This window comes from Ochotona curzoniae, unplaced genomic scaffold, assembly GCF_017591425.1.
Source record: "Ochotona curzoniae isolate NIBS_2020 unplaced genomic scaffold, NIBS_Ocur_1.0 scaffold_3890, whole genome shotgun sequence".
NCBI lineage: Eukaryota > Metazoa > Chordata > Mammalia > Lagomorpha > Ochotonidae > Ochotona > Ochotona curzoniae.
In genome coordinates, this window is record NW_024467115.1 from 12,638,863 (window position 1) to 12,661,206 (window position 22,344).

The window sequence follows — 22,344 nt, forward strand, 5'->3', positions numbered from 1 at the left end:
GCACCAAACAAAATCAAAGGCAAATGGGAAGAACATCCCAGTAAAATGACAACAGAAGACTAAACCAACGAACAACCCATTCCTAAAATGACAGGACCAACGAACAACCCATACATATTAAACTGTGAATGTAAATGGCTTAAGCTCAATCAAACGTCATAGATTAATAGACTGCGGAAACTATAACGCATGGATTTTGTTGTTTTCTGTTAGTTTCATCTCTTCAAAACACTTTCTTCTGATCAAATATTTTAAAAGTTAAAATTATCTACAATTGATTGAAATACACTAAATATATAAAAATCCTGAAGTCAGTGATACTTTTTCTAAAAGCTGCCAAAAACCTTGACATTACTTCTATACACAACATGCACTGAAATTCAGTGTAGTATAAAATTAAGTAATTATCCTGCATTCAAAAAAAAAATCTATTTCATGGTAAACAAATAACCTACATTAAGAAGGCAAAGCTATTTCCTAAATAAAAGTGCAAGCAAATAAAAAAGGAATAAAGAAGCTAAAACTGGTCTCATTTTAAGATGCAAGCTTCAGTATTACAGAAGTAGCTCTGCAGGTTGCATATCACTGAACTATACACTTCCAAATGGTTAAGACTGCAAAATGTGTGTCTATTTTACTAGTTTCTTTAAAAGTCTTACTTGTTAATCATTTTGCTATTCTCAGATAAGCTAAGTCAGATAAGAATGCTGATGGGGAATTAAATATTTGTATGCTGCAAAAGTCTCACTCCTTCCAGCATCTATGCTCTAGCATCAAAAGGGAAATTCTAACTTCACAATGGGAAGATCTACTTTCACTTTCATCAATCCTAGCTTTACTAACAAGGTCACTATGTTTCTTGATAAATTGCAGTTAATTACTACTGCTCCAAAAGAAACTTTATTAGTAATCTAAGCAAGCCTTTAGATCTAAATGTTCTTCACAGAAAACGCAAAGTATAGAATAGACATAAAAAGTTAAATACCACTCTATGGAAGTAGTCAAATCCAGAAAAAAAGTTCTAGAAAATACTGGGCTACATCTTATATTTCTCTAAGAGAGTTATGTCAATAAAACAAAGAATAAAGAGGGGAGGGTGGAGGGCTATTTTAGATTATAAGGCTTAAGTGACATAATCATCACGAAATGCAGTCAGTGCTCCTTGGCAGGATCCCAGTTTGATAAACACACTATAGAAGCTGCCATGGGGATGACTGGAGAGATATTAATGCAGCACAGATTAGATAATATTACACAACTACTGCCAACTAACTGTAACCAAAAAATTAAGGGTAAAAGGACGTAAGTTCTATAAATAGCTTTACGTGACCTTAGGAAAGAACTATGAGAACGAATTGTAACAAAGTCATGTATATGGGCAATGATAATCAGTGGCTGCTAAAAATCATTAGTCTGAATAACTGATCAATCAGCATGAAATACTCAAGCCCAATAATCAGTCCTCACCCCAAAAGGACAGCAAGCCACCTGTCTCTTGATGAGAGGCAATAGGAGATAACCACGGCAACTAGGAAGGAACCCACCTCTGCCATCCCTCTCACCTAAAACCCACCGACTGTGGCAAAGTCTCACACATACCTACAGAACTATACTAAATGCTTCTACAAGGACACAATCAACAAAACCCAGACCATGGGAAAATCTACAGGACAAACTACAATTTCCTAACAAAAATTAGACAAAAAAGGACAAACCACTCAAGATATTTAAGAGATATCTCGGCCTGGGAGATACCACAGCAGTTAAAATTCTCGCCTTGAACACACCAGGATCCCATATGGGTGCCGGTTCTAATCCCAGAGACTCCATCTCCCATCCAGCTCCCTACTTGTGGCCTGGGAAAACAGTTGAAGATGGCCCAAAGCCTTGGGACCCTGCACCCACATGGGAAACCCAAGAAGAGGCTCCTGGCTTCTGGCTTCAGACACTCAGTTTCAGCCATTGTGGCCACTTGGGAAGTGAATCAACAGATGGAAGATTTTCCTCTGTTTATCTGCGTTTCCACTAAAAATAAATAAATCTTTTAAGAAAGAGAGAGAGATCAATCAACCAAATGAAACAAATCTTATTTAAATCCCCACTAGAAAACATTTATGAAACAGGTGGAAAAAAAAACTCATTGAATATTTAATATTAAGGAAACATTAATTTTTTTAAGCATGTTAATGTTGTAACTTTGACTGTCTTTCGAAAAGTGCTTACCAACTATGGATACATAAAAGTATAAATGAAGAAAAAACTGTATGGGATTTGCTTTAAAAAAAAAATCTAGCATTGCTTCTCGGCCTTTTGGCTAAGATCAAGTGTAAAAAACAATCTAGCAAGGATAGGGCAGGAGAGCTATGAGTTTAGAAAGTACTCAAAGAAACAACACTGACCATATGTTGGTAATAACTGGAAGATGGGTACATGAAGGTTTGTTATTCTACTACAAGCTCGTACATGCTCCCATTAACAAAATATAGTAAGACCACAAATAAATCCTAATCACAGATCTCATATCACAGAATATTCATCACCGATCACCTAACAACATAAGCACCATGAAAGTCAAGAAAATCAAGAGCTGGCAAAGGATTTACCAATATTGACAAAGGAAAAAGAAAGCAATATAATACCTACATCATAAGCCCAGTAACTAATGAAAAACGGAAGAGTTCAGTGAACACTAGTGTAACCTCAGCCTGTCTCTCGGAAAGCACACCAAACACAAAAGCCTGGGTGGTGAGGAAATACACTGTCTACATTTGAAATTTTCCATTAAAAAATTTTTAAATATCCTTCAGAGGTTTGTTGCAGAACACACTATATTTCCCATGTATGATAGTTGCTTTCTGACTAGTTTTTTTCCCCATTTTAATCCTTCTACTTCCAACTGCCAAGGAAGGGGGGTGATGGGAGAATAATTACTATACTAATAGAAAGATCCTGGCATACCGAGTGGAAAATTTAAGCAACTGAAATGTCTCCATTATTTTGCTAGAAAAATCAAGACTGATTTAATACTAAAAACTTTGCTTATGATCCATAGAAATTAATAAGGCAGCTGCCTTTTTTTTTTTAGACATGAAGTTGGACTAGAAACTTTTGCATAGTATTTGGATAAAGTGTTTGCAGAGATTATCTTCCTTAATTTCAAAGTGACTCCATCTGTTTTTATGGAGAATTTGGTTTAAGTTCATTTCAGAAAATGAAGAACAAAGAAACCCAAACATCCTTACAATTAGCTTTAACACTCCTTGAATGATTTTAAGGAATAAGTAGACAAAGTATTCTTCTTAACAGGGCAAAAAAAAATTGGGGGCAGGTGTTTGTCCTAGCAGTTAAGACATCGATTGGGTTCTCAGCATTGCATGGGTACTGGGTTAGGGTTCCAGCTCTGCTTCCTGATGCCAGGTGACTGCTAATGCACACCCTGTGGGGAAGCAGATGACAGTCCCTGCCAACCACACAGGAGATCTGTAATGGGTTGCCTCTTTTCAGCTTCATTTAGGCTCAAACCCAGTCACTATGGTCATTAGTAGAGTAAACCAATGGATGGCAGTCCTGTCTCTCCTTTTCTCTCTGCATCTTGGATGGATGGATGGATAGATGGATGGATGGATGGATGGATGGATGGATGGATGGATGGATGGATGGAGATGAATGTAACCCATCTATGCCTATCTATGCATTGCAGCACAGCAGGTTAAGCAATCAGCCACGGAACAAAGATCTTTCTCACTATCACCTTCTCCCTCTGTAACTTGACCTTGCAATTGAAAATAAATCAATCTTAAAAAAAAAATACAATCCATGGTGAGTTATACAATTAGTGGATAGTTGACTGGAAATAATTACTAAGAAGAAACCAAGGCACAATGCATTAAGAACTAAGAATTAACCACATATACAAATATTCTTACATACATCCACATTCATACTGAACAAAGGGTCCAGATGTGAAATTTGGGGCCAGTGCCATGGCATGGCATGTTAAGCCTCAACCTTAAACACTGACATCTCATCATGGGTACCAGTTTAAAACCCAGTGCTCTAGTTCCAATCCAGCTCCCTGTTAATATGCCTGGGAAGGCAGCAGATGTCGGCAAAACTGCTTGGGCGCCTATACCTGCATGAGAGATCCAAAAGAGTCTCCAAGCTCCTGGCTTCTGCATGGCCCAGCCCCGCCCTTTGCAACCATTTAAGGAGTGAACCAGTAGATAAAAGATAGCTCTCTCTCAGGCTCTCACTCTCTTACTCTGTCTTGAAAAAACAAATAAATATGGTATATAAATATTCTAAACCAATGCAAAATTATAGATTATAACATTTCTAATATTCATCTAAAAACTCTGAGATACTAGAAGAAATTTCTCTAAGTCACATAAGGATCCAGAGTTCTAGAGACAGATTTGAATAACCATTTTATGACAATAGGTAAAGTCTCAGTTGACACAAAATCAGAGCTAAGAGTCAAAGGAAGACAGAACCCAAGAAACAAGAAAACCGAAGGAATGATCAGAAGGAAGCTAGCAAAGAACAGAATGATGTTTGTCGGGAGAGAAATGCAAACACATTATGGTTGATCAAAAATGTTAAACACTAGACAGGGAAAATCAGATCCAATACATTTAACCTCTAGAACACCAATTACTTAGAAAAGGGTCAGGCTCAGTGGAGTGGTTATACCAAAAGAAATGAGGCTTGTACTAAGGAATAAAAGACATCACTACTTTTTAATAAAGTTTCACACTGAAAAGAAGGCACAGACTGTTTCAGAAGTCCTATCGTTATCATGTCAACTTACACTGGAGTTTTTTTGAGGAACCTGTATTCAGGTGGACTACTGAGTCATAACAAACTTACTTTAGCCCATATTGCAGCTAACAAGACAATCTGTATATAGCTTCTGTGAAATCTGAGAAACCACCCGTGGCTGTCAACAAGCAACAACCACAATCCTACCTCTATTGAACAGTCTTCCAAAGATGCTAGAAAGGATCAAAAAATGTATCAAATGCCTCCCAAAATTCTGTTTTTCCTGCAACAAAGGGCATTTATATCTCTCTCTCCACAAACAGACAAATGAAGCACACAGACATCTTATATGATTTAGGATGTATGTCAAGACATCTGAGTCACATAAGGGAAAATACAAAAGCAGCACACGACTTACCCAATACACCTAGAAATTAGTAGACTGGGCCTAGGGCTTGACACTTGAACATTTTCTTCCTACCCTCTGTTCCTTTCAGAAAAAAAAAAAAAAAAGTGAGGGGAGAGGAAAATAGTTATTAGGTGCCTGAGTTGTTAAAATCCCAATTGCTACAAACTTAAGACAAACTCCTGTGGAAGTCTATGCTATACAGTCACTTCCAGTGTCTTAGCTGGAGACAGTAGAGACCATTCCACAGCACTCTGGACTACTGATTTCAACAATGCCTTAGGGATTTCAAACATTCCAGATGGACTCAACATTCCGTCTTTCATAAAAAGGTGGGAGGTAGGTAGAACCACAGGCCTTTGACGTGGCCGTTAGGACACTTGGGATGCCCAAAGACCATGGCAGAGTGCCTGGATTTCAGTGACTGTCAATTCCACTTCCCACTGGAGTATCCTGGTAATGTGCATCTTAGGAGGAAACAGGTGACAGGTCCCTACCTCCCACAGGAGAGACCCTAGCTGAGCTCCTGGCTTCCTCCTCACCCAGTCCCAGATGTCACCAGCATTTGGAAACTGACCCAGAAGACACAATCTGTCTTTCTCTCTATTTCCATCTCTATCTCTCACAAGTAAAAGTAACTTTTAATATGTTAAAAACTGAAGGAAAACAAAAACAGATATTAGCAATCACCACCTTATTTATTCTACATGTTTCTTCCATTTTTCCCCTTTTTAATTAAAACCTGCAAAGGAACATGAATAGAATCTCATTAACTGCTTAAGTTTCTGAATGAAAACTACCCACCATGATCAAATTATCCCCTAATACAATAGAGTAGTATTGGCTCTGGTTCAAGGCACTTACCTCTGGGAATGGAGAACACAACAGAAAGAATGTTTCAAGTTTACAGATTCTTAGGGATAATATAGGACAGTAGACATGACTATAGGCCCTGGAGCCAGATTGTCTAGGTTCAAACCTGTGCTCTGCCATTAATTAGCTGAGTGACAGATCTTAAGCAAGTTACTTAAGCTTGGAGTGCTTCAGTTTCCTTTTAGGAAATCACAATTATACTACCTAACATAACAGATTATCATGATTAAATAAATGAATATAAAACTGTACATCAATGTCTAATAAACATTTGGTATTCAAGAACTGATAGTTTAATTTGTTTTTATAATCCAATATATTCATGTCTTTATTTTATATTTTAATTAGTACTTAAAATTAAAATATATTTTATGTAAACTATTTACTATATTAAAATCCTGCCTGTTAAGAAAAGCACTGCAAATGGTGATTATCAGAAGTAACGATCATACCAACAGTTTACATAAAGATTTCTAAACTGGCAGATGATCAGTGTTTAAGTACGTACTTTCCCCTCCATACTGCCAGACTCAATCACACACGGCAAATTCCTTTGCTTTAAAAATAACTGTATAGTCTCAGTAAAATTCAGTTGGCTAAAGAAGTATTTCATTTGGTTGATTTCCAAGATATTGCCACTAAACCATACTAAGGAGAGGCAATGAGGAAAGAAAAGAACAAAATTGGGCCCACACGATGGCGCAGTGGTTAAAGGTCCTCGCCTTGCACACCCGGGATCCCATATGGGCGCCGGTTCTATCCCGGCAGCCCCGCTTCCCATCCAGCTCCCTGCCTGTAGCCTGAGAAAGCAGTCCAGGACGGCCCAAAGCTTTGGGACCCTGCACCCGCATGGGAGACCCAGAAGAGGCTCCTGGTCCGGACATGCATAGCATCGGCTGTTGTGGTCACTTGGGGAGTGAATCATCGGATGGAAAATCTTCCTCTCTGTCTCTTCTCTCTGTATATCTGCCTTTCCAATAAAAATAAAATAAATCTTTAAAAAAAAAAAAAGAAAAGAACAAAATCAGAAAACATAGTATAAACAGGCAGAAGCACAGGAAAAGAACTATGCAACTTAACATTACCTTGAAAACACTAGAATTTAAAAATTAATTCAAATTTGGCTTTTTATAGCTTTAGACTCTTTTGTCAGGATTTTTTAACTTAACACCATTCACTAAAGCACAATGCTGCAGTTAGGTGAAACTATTTTCAGTGACCAAAACAATACACAGATACTTATTCTAAAATGTCAACAACTGAACACAAATGAACAACTTTCTATTATTCCACCAACTCAGTAATGAACATAAGTTTTACTCTGGAGACCCACAATATATGGCAAAAGGGGATGGGGGCTCTCATAATTAAAATCATATGTCCAAATTAAATCAAAGAAAAAGTAATTTTTAAAAAAATATGTCCAAAAATTATACCAAAATCATGTGGGTATGGAGTTGAGATAAGCTATAGAAGAAAAATGAAGATGAAACAAACCTGGTCACATGCTAGTAACTGTTGAAACGAGGTAAGAGCATACAAGATCACTTACGCTATTCCTCTCTCGGCTAAAGAAAATACTTAGTCTTTCTAAATTTTTTATCATGGGAAATGTAAACACTTTTCTATAACTGCTAATAGTACATTCTTTCTTCCCAAAAGAAACCACTTTGACAACTAGACACAGTAAAACATTAGTTAAAATGTTTAGCCAGAAAGAAGTCTTTAAAATGAGCCATGTCGGGCCCGGCACGGTGGCGCAAGTGGTTAAAGGTCCTCGCCTTGCACGCCCGGGATCCCATATGGGCGCCGGTTCTAATCCCAGCAGCCCCGCTTCCCTTCCAGCTCCCTGCCTGTGGCCTGGGAAAGCAGTCGAGGACGGCCCAAAGCTTTGGGACCCTGCACCCGCGTGGGAGACCCGGAAGAGGCTCCTGGCTTCAGATCGCCATAGTATCGGCCCGTTGCGCTCACTTGGGGAGTGAATCATCGGACGGAAGATCTTCCTCTCTGTCTCTCCTCTGTGTATATCCGCCTTTCCAATGAAAAAATAATAAAAAAAATAAATCATTTAAAATGAGCCATGTTATCCTGCAGTACTGCTGTATGTGTAGTGTAGCACACAACAAGTAACACAAACACAACAAATCTATGTAGAATGTTCTAGAATGCTCCCACAGTACTGAGGACAAAAGTGAACTGTGTCACTTAGATGGAAGCTGCATCCGTACTACATATGCAACCCACATCCACAGCTCTATAGTGCAGAGCTGCAAAAGGTAAGAGTATCTTCAACACACCTTTATTTTTCTGTTTGCAGTGGGGAAAGTAAGGGAAGCATGAATGTGTTCCCATTCCCATATGTGTGTAATTCAAAACAGACAATCTGAGCATTAAGGAAATTAAAACGCAGGCTTTGCTGATGTTGATTTTAATGGCCAAGTTCCAAAAACAGTTCTTTTTCAAGCTTCTAGATAAACTCTTGATTCCTTTGTCAGTGGACAGACTGAACTCATTACTTGACACTCTAACCTTTCCCACACACAATTTCTGTTCACTTCATTAAAGAGAAAAGTTTCCTTTTTCTCCTTAGGAGACACGGATTAAAGAAAAAATTTCAAGGGTTTTTCTGCCAGAGTCTCGAAGCAATTAAACATGAAGTATGAGAAAAAGTAAAAGATTATCATAATAAAATGGGCTCCAAAAGCAAAGGTTGAATATGAGCCATTGTCTGGCACATAACCACTGCCACATTTGCTTTTCAAATACTTGTGAAAGCATTTGGCATCATTTTCCAATAATCCCATAGGGCTTCTACTTCCTTTCTTCAATAGCATTTCAAAATGCTGACACATTTATTAAACTATTGTTGGTACACTCAGCTCTGTCTACCTTCAGGGCTCAAGATACGAATATATAAAAGTTACAGGACATCCTTTTAGCTATAAAACTTGGCAAGATTTCTGAATTCTCCAAGAAAGCTTCAATTGGCAACTCCATTAACAGCCAAAGAGCACAATGCGGAAGAAAAAACTCCGGACACAGGCTTCTCTGGCTATGCCTGAAGCTCCACTACTCAACTGCTGAATGGCCTTAGGACATGGAATCACTCCTTCATCTGTAAGATCCAGGGCATGCAATTGCTTTAAAAGTCAGCCGTGGAATTGTTGATAAGTTACTTTTGAAAGAAAAAAAAATTAAGCATTAAAAACAGTATTTTTAAAAATTAATAAAAAGAAAACCTGAGACTATGCCACACTCAGCAGCTTTATGTTGTTCAATAAAAAAAGTGTATAAGCACCATAATTCATGAAATCGTACTTTGAACTCACAAATTTTTCATTTAGCTATCACATATCAATTTTATAATTTTTGCCAAATGTACAATCACTAAGGATTATTTATTTAACATATAATTTTAAATTTGTTTTAAAAATTATTTTTGGTGGGGGTTATTGTGGGTCGCTCTGACTAGGCTGCAGCCCCCACTGGTTTATGTGAGGGCCAAGTGTGTGCAGGGCAGAACCAGGCTGGACTGCAACACCCATTGGCTCCAGAGGAAGTCGGGGCTGGAAACAGAACCAACCCAGTAATTGCAACCACCAGCTGATTGGGGTGATGGACTGTGCCAGGCCCTGTGCTTGCTACTTCATACAAGAATCTGGTTTGAGAACACCTCAGACAAAGTCTCTTTGGAGATCTCCCCAATTGAAATGCCGGACTCAGAACCCTAAGCAAGAAAAGACAGAAGACAGAACAAGTCAATCAACCACCTCAGCCATATGTTAGCAGTGAAAAACTGCACAAATGGAGACTCTATGATGGACTATGTCAATCTGTGCATTCTTCAACGACCTCATCCTGCTTGGAGTGGTGAGACTGGCAGCGATTCATAACTGGTGAACTATCAAAACCACCTGAGCAAGTATCTCAGAGCATGCCCCACATCCAGGACTTGTGGTGGGTGGGAAGCTGGGTGGGGCTTTTCCCTCAATATCCCCCCTTTACCTCAGATACATGAAGGAAACAATATGGAAATAATAGCCTTACCCACTTTCCTATAGCCCTTGAACCTTTTTACCCTAATTAACTATGTAAAGATTGTCAAAATAAAATTTTTTAAAAATAATTTTCATTTCATGCTAAGTAACATCAATGAAATAATAGTTTTCAAGTACTTGTATATTCTTCTGATGCACAATGAAAAACATTAGACTACAAGAAAAAGATTTATCTAAGGATCACTTCAAATCACTAATCATACCACCACATTTTGGAGAAATACTATCCCAACAAATTAACAGCCTCCCAAGCCTTCTACATTAGTGAGGCAGATTTGAATTTAATTTCTAAAACTCATCGGGCAGCTGACTTAGCACTAACCACACATTCAGGGCCACGTGCTTCCCCCCACACCCCCCCCACCCCCACACCTTTCTCAGCCTCAACAGTGTATTTGGACCCTTACCATCTTTTTCACCTCCTCAAAACCTATACACAAAATCTAACAAATGTACCTTCACACGATTGCATTCTACTCCTTAATTACACTCCACCTCTTATGCAACTTTGTACCTTAAAGGTATTTAACAGAACCCAAGGGTTCAAAACTTACCCTGACCCTCAAAATGTACTCATTCACATTCACATACAGCAATGGTATGTCAATCTAAAGAAGGACAACTCTAAAATATTCCACAAACTGTGTAAAAGATTGCTATTCCTGACAGTTTGAATAAGTTTGTGGGGGGATCTTTGGTTTTTTTGTTTAATTTTTAAAGATTTATTTATTTGAAAGTGTTATAGAGAGAAGAAAGACAGATCTTCCGTCTGCTGCCACACTCCTCAACTGTCTGCAACAGCAGGAGTTGGGCCAGGCCAGAGGCTGGGAGCCAGAAGCTTCCTCTGTGTCCCCAACGTGCATGAAGGAGCCATCGTCTGCTACCCTTGCAGGCCAGCAGCCAGAGGCTGGAGTGGAAGTGAAACAGCCAGGTCTCAAACGGGAGCCCATATGGCATGCCAGTGCCACAGGTAGAGGTGGCATGCCAGTGCCATGGGCAGAGGTCATACGCCAGTCCCACCAGTTTGATTTCATTGTGAATTTTTAACATTAGTTCAATCATGTATTTAACAGCTTATACTGAACTGATCCTTGACATATCAGAGGAAAAAATATAATAAATTCACAAAACCAGGAAACACCTCCTAATTCAATGACTTAGTCATCTAACTTCCATTTACCCCAGATGTTAATCGTCTCACCGTATCATTTGGCTCTGTTTATGTATAACAAATAAACCCAACTTCACAGTGTGTGTCAAGAGGACCAACCAGATGCCGGGCAACTGGCCAGGACAACACCTGTTATACCATGGCTGGGATGCGGCCCCTTCGCGGGTGCTGCGTCCCTGCCCTCTCACTGATGGGTTTGGCAGCTTCCCCTGTTTGGCAGGTGCAGCCAAACCATGTCCGACCTCTTGGTGACATCAGCACTGGAAGGGAGCCCCACCCCAGCCTACACCCAGAGGGGTCTGTCGTGAGCCATCTGCGTCTACCAAGACCTATCATAGCACGCCACCCCCTGCCAGCCCCAAAGCCCAAAATGCTCAGGATCAATTTTTCTTTTGCACCTTGCAAGGACCGTCCCTTTGTCAACACCACCCCTTCTCTTTACTCTTTATAGCACCTTTTTTATATCAATTTCTTCTTTTACAATAAAACTTGCTACCATCAAAAAAAAAAACTGGCACAGAAAAAAGGTAAATTGAATTAAGATTTTTGTATTTACCAAATATGAATACCATAACAAGCCAGTGATTTTCAATTTTAATCCATTTAAAACCCTAGATCCAGTGGCTTTAGCAAGTTCGTCACTCTCCCAAAAACCATATTTAAATGAAAGTAAGGAAATTAAAAAGCACAAATTCAAAAACAACAAAAAAAATCAGCAAGAGACAGCCCAGCTGATATATGCCAACAGAATTTTAGAAAATGGAAAGCAGATGTGCAAAATAACGGACTGAGCAGAGCAGAGGAGGCTGAAATCTGAGTTCCTGTTTTGCTGGAGGAATCAGCTGGTTGCTCAAGAAGCCCTGAGAGCCTTTAGCAACTGCAGGTTCTTGTACCTGCGAAGACCAAGGTAAGAAGCCTTCGAAATTTGAAGATGCATTCACAGTTCCGAAGGCAAGTAGTCACTGACAAAATCCTATACACAAACTATAGAAGACATCAAACTGAGAAGTGGAAATAGACATTGTAAGACATGGAAGGTCTTGAGAAACCCACCTGCCACTTAAGAAAACGTTCTTGGGCAGCTACCAGATATGTTCACACACAGTAAAAATTAAAGTAAGAAACACAGAATCCAAATGCACGGAGTTTAGAAAGTGATCCTGTCATCTTGTAAATTCTCAGAATACACCTGCACAGCAGATCTAGGAGTAAGTGTGGGACTCAGAACTCACCTCAGGTTTGACCCCACTGACAGGAATTGTACCGTTCCAACCCAGTTCAGAGCTCACACAAGGATAGGTACCAAGAAAATCAAGCAAAGGAGGAAAAACAAATAATAAGATAATTAGCTTCAGGATAAAACAACATTACATAAAGAAGACCATGTGACTGAAGTACTCTTTGTGACTCAGCTCTAAATGTCTAAGGTGCAAATGATGTAAATGGGATTCTGGGTCTGGGATTCAGCTAGGCTAACTCCCACCGAAGTGGAAAAACAAGACATGACATTGCTTAAAATGTAAAATTAAAGTAGAACTGGGCAATGTCAGCAAGACAGCACAGTAAGTTTTTCCACTAACCACTACTCCACGCCAAGAATCATGAATGACAACTATACACATACGTACACACCACAAACTCACAAGAATTAGGGAAAATGTCAGTGACATCAGAATATCGAAATTCTGTTTGTCCCCTTCTGTCCTAGAAAATGTACACATTTAACAATAGAACAGGAAAGTATTTTGTCATTGAAGAAAAAACTAAGTAAGAAAATACTATTTAAGCACAAAACCTACACAAGCCTAGAAGTACTGAAAAGTCACTGCCACTGGAGAGAAGAAATATGCCATGCAGGGAGCTATGACATCGGTCAACTGCTTTTCCTGGTAATCCCTGAGGTATTCTCTAACTTTCTACTTTATAAATCACATAAAAACACAATGGGGAATGTTATTCGCACTGTAAATGAAAGAGGAAAAAATGGAAAGCCACATACAAGGCAAAAACCAGTGGACAGGCAAAATTTACTCTATGTTTTATACACTGGTATTTTTCTAATGTTGAAAAATCAGACTGGAACATTACATGAAAAAGAAGATGAAGGGCAGTGCACATATCCAGCATCAACCAGGAATCACACAACTGAGAGTAGTACCCACATCTGCTTCAGAATCACAATTTTACAGAAGAAACTGGCAGTCAGGGAAGCAAGCCTGCTTTTCATAGAAATGAGATACTGCACATGCCAACACATTCCAAAGAAACTTCAGGGCAAGCACTTGGCCTGACAGTGACGTCACCACTTAGGACCCTCACACTCCACATACAAGTACCTCGTTCATTTCCCAGATAGTCCACTTCCAATCCAGCTTCCCATTCATAAGAGCCATGCAGGCAGAAGGAGATGGCTCCAACCCTGCCACCCACATAGGACAGTGCCAGGTTCCTGCCTTCCGCCTGGCTCAGCCCTAGCTGGTGTAGGTCTTTGGGGAGTGAACCAACAGTGGGAAGATTTCTCTCAACTAATCTGTCTCTCTCTCTTTCTCTCACCGCCTCCACCCCGCATTCCAAACAAAATGAAAATAAACTTTTTTTTTAACAATGCACAAGACAGCCATTGTGGTACAGCAGGTTAAAACATGGTTTCCAAAGCTCACATACCGAATCAGACGGCCTGCTCAAGTCCTCAGTGCTCTGCTTTCAATCCAGTACCTGACAATGCCAACTGGAAAGGCAATGGAGTAGACCCATAACATCCACAGAGGATACCCAGATGAAGTTCCAGGCTCCTGGCTTTGGCCTGCCTAGCCCTGGCAGCGAGGCATTTGAGGAGTGACCCAATAGGTGGAAGACCTTTCTCACTCTTTCTGTCACCCTCCCTTTCAAATGAGTAGATCTTAAAAGAAACAGCTTCATATGTAAAAAGGTTCTTTTAAATCTTCAAGTTCTACTGAGTAATAGCATCCATCACAAGCAATAACCGGCCTTCTCAAAATGTACAAGGGCTATAACCACGCGTAAATTGAAAAAGTTAAGCAATTTATTTAATTTTTAAATCTCAATTTTTCATCTATAAAAGGAATTGAGGGTCCAGCAGCATGGCCTAGCAGCTAAAGTCCTCGCCTTCAACGCGCCAGGACCCCATATGGACACCAGTTCTAATCCCAGCAGCTCCATTTCCCATCCAGCTCCCTGCTTGTGGCCTGGGAAAGCAGTCCAGGATGGCCCAAAGCTTCAGCCCCTTCACCTGCATGGGAGACCCGGAAAGAAGTTCCTGGTTCCCGGCTTAGGATCGGTGCAGCACCAAGCCAATGCGGTCACTTGGGGAGTGAATCATCGGACAGAAGATCTTCCTCTCTGTCTCTCCTCCTCTCTGTATATCTGACTTTGTAATAAAAAAATAAATAAATCTTTAAAAAAAAAAATAGAGCAGTAGCAGGGTTTGTGGTAGAGCAGGTTAAGCCACAGCTTGTGCCTATATCCCGTATCAGTGCAGTTTGAAGTCCCAGCTGCTCCACTTCTGATCCAGATCTCTGCTAACGAGCCTGAAAAGCAATGAAAGAAAGCTCGGTTCCTTGAGTTCCTGCCACCTATGGGGGAGACCAGGTTGGAGTTCCTGTGTCCTGACTTTGGCCAAACCCAGTTGCAACTGTGGTGGCCAGTGGGTGGAGAACTATTTTTTGTGTAGGGGCCTCTCCTTTGCTCTTGTCAATCTATCAAATAAATCTTCAAAAAATAAAAGGAATAGATACTAACATGCATAAAGAGTACAATGTACCAACTACAGCAACTGATTTATCATTTTTTTAAATATATGTTTACTGAGTATTAATGCTTCTGGCTATATGGGATTTATCAAGTATTAATGCTTCTGGCTATATGGGATTTATCGAGTATTAATGCTTCTGGCTATAAGGGATTTATCGAGTATTAATGCTTCTGGCTATATGGGATTTATTGAGTATTAACACTTCTGGCTATATGGAACTTAACAGTAAAGACAACTCAAGAGGATTAAATGTACTTTTCTAGAGTAAGTAAAGCCAAGCAGCTGTTATGAGTGCAACTGCAGACTACAAACTACAAGTGAGGCGAGAAGTGTCTAGAAGGCCATACCTATGGAATAATCTTAAACAAGGGAGCGAGAGCTGGGGTTTGTACACTGGGCTCCAGCTCATGTTCTACCTATTCCACTTTCAATCTAGGTCACTATTTATGGCATGCCAACGTAGCAGAGGATGGCCCAGGTCTTTGGGTGCCTGCACCTACATGGGAGAGCCAAAGGAACCTGGCTTCAGATCAGCTCCAGCTGTTGAAGTTATTTGGGGAGTCAACTGGCAAATGGAGAGCCTCTTTGTCTCTCCTCTCTGGAACTCTTTCAAATAAAAATCAAATCAATCCTAAAAAGAGAGAAATGGAATTAGATCAAGTCTCTAGATCTAATTATCAATCTAAAGCAAATACAAAGGAAGGGTGAACAGCTCAATTTCACCACAGATTTGAAACTAATAAAATTGAGACCATGGGAAACTATACAGAATAAGTTAGGTTTTTCAACAATTATAATTGCAAGGAAAACGAGAAAAAAGGGACACTACAACTTAACAAGATTTCTCAAAAAAAGATCTTAAACTTCTTCAAAAACTAATGCTTGACATAATCAGAGATGTGAATACTAACAGATATGATACAATATTAATAAAGAATTTTCTACTGTCATATTTTCAAAGTACTTCTTATCTTCTTATCTTCAAGGGATACATGATAAAATACATCAATTTTTAACTTTTTTTCAAAGCCAAATAACATAAACAGGGTTTGCAATGGGCTCCAGGACTGTAACATTAGATTTCGGAAAACCAAAGCCACCTGCTTGCAAGCCCTGAAGTCTTAACGTCTACCATGAAATCAGAAAGCTCATACCTACCACATGTTACCGAGGCCATCCCTTCCCAAGAATTGATTAATTGGTTCCACAAACTATGTCTCTGTCAGTGATCCCAAAGTCATTCTTCCTAAAAGGAGAAGCAGGGAGCACCTGCCAGATGGGCAGGTAGGAGAGGCTTCCTGCAAGCAACGCCTGTTTTCAGGGCATGCAGCCTGCTGCCTCTTGCATCTTTTTTTTAAAGATTTATTTATTTTTTCATTACAAAGTCAGATATACAGAGAGGAGGAGAGACAGAGAGGAAGATCTTCCATCCGATGATTCACTCCCCAAGTGACTGCAACGGCAGGTGCTGTACCGATCCTAAGCTGGGAACCAGGAACTTCTTTCCGGGTCTCCCATGCAGGTGAAGGGTCCGAAGCTTTGGGCCATCCTGGACTGCTTTCCCAGGCCACAAGCAGGGAGCTGGATGGGAAATGGAGCTGCTGGGAAGTGGAACTGCCGGGGTTATAACTGGAATCCATATAGGATCCTGGCACGTTCAAGGCAAGGACTTTGGCCGCTAGGCCACGCTGCCAGGCCCTGCATCTTTCAACTGATAATAAAATCAGTGCAAACTCAATCAGCGAAGGGAGCTATCTAATACAAGTGACTGAAACATTCTACAAGTGAGACAAAATATGAGATCATGACCCCTAAACAAAAAAAAAAAAATTTTTTTTAAATGGCATACATACTACAAAGCCTTAGTAGGGTATCACACCATAGAGAAGTTGTGGACTGCAGTTCTCCCAGCCAAACAACGATGTTTATGTGAAACCTCAGAACTGCCTCATGTCAGCAACTCATCTAAGCTGAAACTGTCTATGTTAAGGAAGGAACATGCCAGCAGGTGACTTCACACAGGGAGCTGTGAGTCCTTGGCAAGAACCAGAGCAGCCCCTTCGCCACAGCAGCCCCCTTCGCCACAGCAGCCCCCTCGCCACAGCAGCCCCCCTCGCCACAGCAGCCCCCTCGCCACAGCAGCCCCCTTCGGTGCCTTGACTGCATTTACAGAGCAGCACAGCCACCAAGCACTCACACTCACAACCGGTCATCTCTGCAACAGAAAAATAAGGCCTGCATTCTTTCTGTGTATTGAAACTAGATCCCGGAGGCCTCACCACATACACGCTCTGCTGCACTTCACTGGGACAACTGGCTAGGACAGTATTTTTTTAAAGTCCAAAAAACACTGTAAATACTGTACTGAGATTATTTTAAAAAGTGGTTTTAACTCATGATAACCAAATCAAACACTACACATCCACACAAACAAGTATTCCTGACCACTGCCAATAATTCGCTTTCCACATGATTCCCAAGCAGCCCACTGGCTCTCCTTCACCCAGCAATTTTCACAGATTCCAGGCACTATGTGAAGCATTTGATAAGCATTTGCTCATTTAATCCCCACATAAGTATCGGATAGATAGGACTTCTTAACCCAAACTAAAGGAAACAGGCTTTCAGAGATAATTTGCCTAAAGTCACACGGCCTTAAGTGGTACTGTAGCCAGCACCAAATACTACAACTTGTTACTCAACTCTCCCAACCAGTATCTCCATGAAAGACATTTTGAGGAAATTAAAGCATTCTCTTTAGCACAGAAGAACGTAAGCAGCCAAGATTATATCAAATTCCAGTTTAGCCTTGACAATTACGTAAAAGGAGTCAACTAAAAGTTCAATGGGGTCCAGCGCAATAGCCTAGTGGCTAACTACTCGCCTTGTATGTGCCAGGATTCCATGTAGTTGCCCAGCTGCTCCGCTTCCCATCTGGCTCCCTGCCTGTGACCTGGGAGAGCACAAGAAGATGACCCAAGCCCTTGGGACCCTGCCTAAGCATGGGAGACCTGGCAGAAGCTCCTGGCTCATGGTTTTAAGTTGGCTCAGTTACGCCATTGTGGCCACTTGGGGATTGAACCAAAGAAAGGAAGATCTTTCTCTCCCTTTTTCTCCTTTCTGTAAACCTGCCTTTTCAAGAAAAATAAATCTTTCAAAAATTTTTCAACTGCCTGAAAACAGAAATTGGTAGGAGGTGGGAAGCAGGAATTCATGATGACGGAAACTACAGCAACATTTAAAACAACAGAAACAGAAAGTCTTGGCTCCCTTATCTTACAAACAACAACTGAACCAGATTACATCTCTCTTTTCTGTTTCCCAAAATACCTTAAAAAAAAAATTCCTGACCAGTATGGCACCATAGCTTAAGTGGCTACTCTTGCTGCCGGCAATTCAAGGTCGCTCCGCTTCAGATGCAGCTCCCTGCTAAAGCTCCTGGGAAAGCAGTCGGGGATGGCCCAAGTGCTTGAACCCCAGTACCCACTTTGGAGACCCCTGCTGCCTGGCCTAAGACCAGGCACTGCAGACTCTGAGGGAACCAACAGATGGAATATCTTTATCTCCCCTCCGACACACACACTACCACTGCAATTCTCTCAAAAACACAAACCTTAAGAAACAAATACTCCCAAAATCATGTCACTTTCTCAGTCACTACACACACACACACACACACACACCCCTTCTGACTTACACTCTCAGGCACTTCATGATTATTAACACACTCTAGAGGAGTCTGGACTACATGATCTTCAAGGTCCCTTCCAGCCTTCAAGGTAAATGACTCTAAGGTGAGAAATAATTAGCCTCTTCGGACAAGAAGGGAAAGAACCACGTAAGATGGACACAGTAAAAACTACTTCCTTTTTTGACTTCAACCTACCGGGGTGTTTCCATATACTAGAATAAAGAAAGAGGCAGCGTTGTTAGAATGGTGAAATGCAGGTCCAAAACTCATCAGGCGATCCAGACAGCGCACTTGGAAAAGATGAGCAGGCTTGACATGCGTATATAACAATTTTTTTTAATGCCTGTTAATTCGTTTGCTTTTTTTCTTAAGGCAAAGAGAGAGAAAGAAAGGTATCTTCCATTCACTGGCTCATTCCCCAAAAAAGCCACAACGGTGGGGGCCGACCCAGGTCCAAGCCAGGAGTCGGCATATCCCTCCTGGCCAGTGTAGGCAGCTGGTGCCCAAGTATTTGGCCCGTCATCCGCTGTCTTCCTTGGCACCTTAGCTGAGACGATCAAAAGCCAAGGCCAGTGTGGTAGCACAGCACTGTAATCCTCTGCCTGCACTGCAGGCATCCCATATGGTTACCAGTTAATGTCCCAGCTGTTCCCCTTGTGATCTAGCTCCCTGCTTACGACCTGGAAAGGCAGCAGAGAAGGTTCAATTCCTTGGTCCTGCATCCACGTGGGAGACTGGCAGAGGACCCTGGCTCCTGACTTCAAATCAGCTCGGCAACAGCTGCTGCTGCAGCCATTTGCGGAGTGAACCATCAGATGGAAAATATCTGTCTCCATTCTGTAAATCCACCTCACATATTAAAAAAAATAAATATATTTTTAAAAAGAAGCAGAGTAACCAAGATTCAAACCAACACCCTGATAAACCATGCTGGAATTGCAAGTGGCAGCTAAACCCACTGCATCAACCTTTAGAAAGAGACTGATCAATCGATCAATCTATGAAGAAAAAAAATGCTTCTATTTTAAAACTAAGTGATAATTTGAAATGAGCTCAATTTTAGCCAATGGAAAAAAGCTTGAATGCTTTCATAAACCACATAACATTTAGACCAATATCAAGACATAAAAGACATCACTCTAAAATTGTGAAAATTCAGCGGCCAGTATTATGGTACAGGCATGACTTTAAATCCTGGATAATCTGCTTCCGATCCTGCTCCCTTCTAATACATCTGGGAAAACAAGCGAAGATGGCCAAGTTCTCAGGCACTGCAGCCATGTGAGATCCGGACGGAGCTCCTGGCTCTTGGCCGCAGCAGGGCCCAGCCCTGGCCACTGCAACCATCTGAAGAATGAGCCAGGAACGGAAGACTGCTATTCTCTCTCTCCATGTGTGTAACTCTGCCTTTCAAAAAAAAAATCTTAAACAGTGATAAAATTCTGGAAAACTCTGAAAATTCTCAAATAAACATTAGCTAAATAGCTAGGAAATAAGATTATCTACCCTTCTAGACATGGAAAAGACCCATCTACAAAATCTAACCAGATGCTCAGTCACAACACAAAGGAAAACAGCACTTAGTAGTAGAAAAGGTGAATCCTCTGCGTGAAATACATCCTAACACGATATTTCTAAATAAAAGGTAACCAGTTTTTTGGGCCTGGCGCCATGGCCTAGCCGCTAAAGTTCTCACCTCGAACACACCAGGATCCCATATGGGCACCAATTCTAATCCTGGCAGCTCCATTTCCCATCCAGCTCCCTGCCTGTGGCCTGGGAAAGCAGTCAAGGATGGCCCAAACCTTGGTACCCTGTACCTATGTGGGAGACCCAGAAGAAGATCTGGGCTCCTGGCTTCAGATCGGTGCAGCACCAGCCATTGTGGTTGCTTGCGGAGTGAATCATCAGATAGAAGATCTCTGTTTCTCCTCTCTGTATATCTGACTTTGTAATAAAAATAAATGAATCTTTTCTAAAAAAAGATAACCAGTTTTACAAGGCCAATTTGAAGTTTCAAAGAATCTTCACAAAAAGCACCTCTAATATACTTATATAAAATGTCAATTAATTAGTTCAGCCAATAGCTAATGAATACAACGTGTAGGTGTCTCACAAGCATATAACAATCTCTGCCTCATGCGTAAAACACATCTTACAGCAAGGAACCAAGAGATTAGTTATAACCATCCATCATTTCGAGATGATACCAGAGATGATCAATTTCTTTTTTGGGGGGAGGGGGCACCTGTAACTTCTAAACAACTATACCATCAATAACTCCCTTGGAAGGTATTTCTCTGTAACCAATAACAGAAGGAACTGATTCCATTTTAGATTTTTTAGATTTTAGTCTGGAGGGCTACCCAGCAAAAGAATGATAAGAATCTTATAAAAGTTGCTGGCTTATGCCAAACATGGCATTCCCAAAGGATGCTCTGTCTAGAATCTGTGGGGGAATCATACACAAATCATCTATTTACTCAGACCTTCCAAAGCGGCTGGAAATATTTGTGTCTTGGGGGGGGGGGGGGGAGGAGAAGGCTGAGAGCAAATTTGCTGACTCCTAATGGTTCAGGCCTGAGCTTCCAAGATTCTATAAAGGAGCAGTAAATTAGGGTTTGGCTAGTATTTGCTGAGTACTGAAGCCAGCATAAACATTTACTTGAGGCTTTTCAATCTGTAAGCATACCCAGTGGTTAGGTACAGTAATTCTGAATCTGAAAAAGCCAAACAAGTCTTCTGGAAAAGTTTCTAAATAAAGGTGGGGTGGAGGAGGTAGGCACATTTCCTTTGTTTTCACCAAATAAACAATACAGACTTCAGAAATGCAACATGTGGCTGTAGGTGGTACTGATTCCTACAAGCTGTTTTACTGCCTTATAAAAATACCAGCAATTCATACTTTCAAAAGGTCCCCACGTGCAGATTCGAAACAGACGACTCAGACTCCAGTTCAGAAAAGAAAGAAAAAAGACCAAGCTGGCCCACAGAAACAAGTCAAGGCTACAAAAATATTTTGCCTTCTGCTATATAACATATCAACTGCACATTCCTAAGCAAAAAGGCACAAAGCATGCCAATATGAGCAGCATGATGCCCAGCAGAGCCTGATGGTAAACCCTAATTCTACAATATTACTGATCACACAGAAATTTGACCAATAAATATTTTGGTCGAGGACTGCTTTGTCATTTTTGCAAGTATTTTTAGTTGAAAGCAAATGGTTTCGTGGTAATCTGTGGACATGGTTCTGATTTTTAAATGCCTATTTTTACATTCTGGTCACTGGTTAGGTTTTCTAAACTCAAGTCTTTAGAACTAGTAATTTGGAAAGGGTAAACCACAAACACATGACATTGCGTTAAGAATGCAAAGGCCTAACAAGCCCACCAAGTCAGACCAACACCAACTAACTTGGAAACCTCTGCACAGCTCACACATCTGAGGATGCCCCAGAAATTCCCTCCCTCCTTAGCAACAAGAGCTCAAACACTCCTAAGTCCATCTCTCTGGAGCCATCAGAATTTGCTTGTTTTCCCTCTGTACAATTGGGGGTTTTTTGGCGGGCCTTCCTTCGGCTTTCTCCCCCAAGTCTCCAAATTCACCTCC

General features: G+C 40.8%; 1 protein-coding gene across 1 annotated transcript in view; it reads right to left on the reverse strand.

Annotated features, from left to right (window-relative positions):
- EPB41L2 (erythrocyte membrane protein band 4.1 like 2) overlaps positions 1-22,344 on the reverse strand; it is a 205,214-nt gene that overhangs the window by 180,896 nt on the left and 1,974 nt on the right. The window contains exon 2 of the mRNA XM_040965558.1: positions 5,180-5,251. The gene's annotated coding sequence lies outside the window, so the exon portion shown is untranslated. The remainder of the gene's footprint in view (positions 1-5,179; positions 5,252-22,344) is intronic.